The sequence below is a fragment of the Diceros bicornis genome, chromosome 13, assembly GCF_020826845.1.
Source record: "Diceros bicornis minor isolate mBicDic1 chromosome 13, mDicBic1.mat.cur, whole genome shotgun sequence".
NCBI lineage: Eukaryota > Metazoa > Chordata > Mammalia > Perissodactyla > Rhinocerotidae > Diceros > Diceros bicornis.
In genome coordinates this window covers 51,417,466-51,419,751 of record NC_080752.1, presented here as the reverse complement: position 1 = coordinate 51,419,751, position 2,286 = coordinate 51,417,466, and the positions used below count along the sequence as shown (strand labels likewise).

The following is a 2,286-nucleotide window of genomic DNA, read 5'->3' as shown; positions in this document are numbered from 1 at the left end:
CTAACCACGTGTGAGTTACCTGCCTTTGTGGTCTGTATATGAAATACGACTCATTGTTCAGGATGAGGAGCAGGCTGTGTTCATTTATAGTTTTTTTTCTTTCTATTAATAAAAACAGCGTGTTTAACATGCATTGGGCTACTCTGTAGTCTATGGTTTTTTCCTGTCTCCATAGGATTGGAAGGGACTTTAGGATGGTGAGTGACCTTGAGCAAGGTGGGTCAACCCTCTGGACTCCTGGATTATCAGCCTTTTTAGTTTAATAGACATGGGTGATATCTGCTATTTTGTGTACTCTAAAGAGCAATCTACCTTCTCACACTGAGAATAAAAGCCAAAGTCCTTACCTTGTTCCTGTCTCAGGGTCTTTGCCCGTGCTGTTTTCTCTACCAGAAAGTTCTTCACTCAGATAATCCTATAACTTGCTTTTTTATTTCTTAATAAATATTGTTTATAATATTATGATATTATAAATATTGTTTATAATATTATGATATTATAAATATTATTTTAAGGTTCTAATGTGTTTTTGTTTATTAGAGTTGTGTGCAGTTGTAATCCTTCCATCAATATGTTTAATATACAGTGACATTCAGATATCTGACACTAAAATAACTTACTGACAAATTCTAATATTGAACAGAGACTAGTTCTATCTCTATTAACAGTAAAAAACAAAACCACTGAGTTTATCTTGGAAAATTTAAATTCAGGCCATTATTTCACAATTTGCAAAGCTGAGCAATCCAATTTTGAGATGATTTTCTCATGGTTGAAGTTCGCTCTGTTGACCTGTGACTTGGGACTTCCCGTTGTCCGTCTCCAGTCTCCCTGCATATGATGCGTCCTGGAGAGGGGACCTTACCATTGTCCGTGCGCTGTGCCCCAGTCAGTACTCTGGACCCAGCCTTCCAATCCCAGGTTTTTTCCTCAACCTGAGCGTACTTGTGGAAAAACACCCTTTGCCTCTTTCCCCAAATTTCATAATCCGTTGATATCAGGGTGTCCCCTTCTGCCACGCTCAAACCCTCCTCATCTTCCTCACAGGCTGCCAGGATCACGTGGTTGACCATCACGCCAACAGCTCCCCAAGCTGGGAAAACCAGCATGCTCAGAAGCTTAGGGTGGCCAAACATTTACCAATGATAAATACTTCTTTGTGTCTCTATCAGAGAGGCCTTCCTAGCCACCTTATTAACACACCTCTCCCATCCTCATCCCTTGCCCTGGTTTCTTCTCCCTCATAGTCCTTATCATGACCTGACTTCTCATTGTGGGTTTGTTTATCGTCTTCTCGACACACAGAGACTATGTGCCCTGGTCAAGGCCTGTCCCAGAGAAGATGGTCGATAAATGGCTGTTGAATGAATGCCAGCCATGGGACTTGCGGGTTGAGCAGGTGGGGGACGATGGGAAAGGTGCCAGGGAGGGCCCTGGCGATTTCTCGTGACAGCTTTTCCCACCCGGGCCCCGGGCTCTGGAAAGACGAGGCTAACGACTCCTGCTTTGCCGCCAGCTGTGAACAAACTACAGGGCAGCTGTTTAAGTGCCACACGGAGGAGTCAGGAGAAGGGGTGGGCTGTGTGGCTCCCATCCCACCTGCAATCAGACGCACTGCTGCATGGGCGGAGGCCTTCGGGGTCGCCCCTCGACCCTCCTTCACCCTCATTTTTATGTAACATCTCGCCTTTATTAGCACTGCTCTGTAGTGGGCTCTCTTCTAAGTGCCTTATCTGAATTAACTCCTTAGTCCTCCCAACAATCCTGTGATCTAGCCACAAATCGTGTCCCCACTCGCAGATGAGGAAACTGAGGCACAAACATGTGAAACACCACGCCTAAGACCACAGGGTTAGTTAACAAAATACCAGGATTGGAACCCAGGCAGCTCTGGCTCTAGAACCCCTGGGTGCTGGAGTGACCCACGCTGTACCAGGACCAGAACGGGGACTCGGCCCACGTCGTGCAGCAGCTTCTGCAGAAGCTGGGCTAGAACTCAGGCAGCGAGGCGACGTGGGAAGGGTGTGCGGCAGGGGGTCAGCCGGGATTCGAATCCTGCCTCCAGCTGACCATCTGGCAGCTGACTGCAGAATCCTGCTGGGCCCAGAGGCCCGGGAGCCAGAGCCGCTGCCCTGAGAACCGTGGGCACTGAGGAAGAGGCCAAGGCCACCCGTGTTCCCGCGTGTCTGCCCCTTGTCTTGCCAGAAAGAACTTGGGGCACAACCCCAGCCTCCCTGCCCTCAGCCTCTGAGGCTGGGGGTCCAGAGTTGACAGCGGTTTATCTGG

The 2,286-nt window shown here is 48.3% G+C and overlaps 1 pseudogene; it reads right to left on the bottom strand.

Annotated features, from left to right (window-relative positions):
* Positions 1–717: 717 nt before the first annotated feature.
* LOC131412361 (acylphosphatase-1-like) lies at positions 718–1,073 on the bottom strand (annotated as a pseudogene).
* Positions 1,074–2,286: the final 1,213 nt, after the last annotated feature.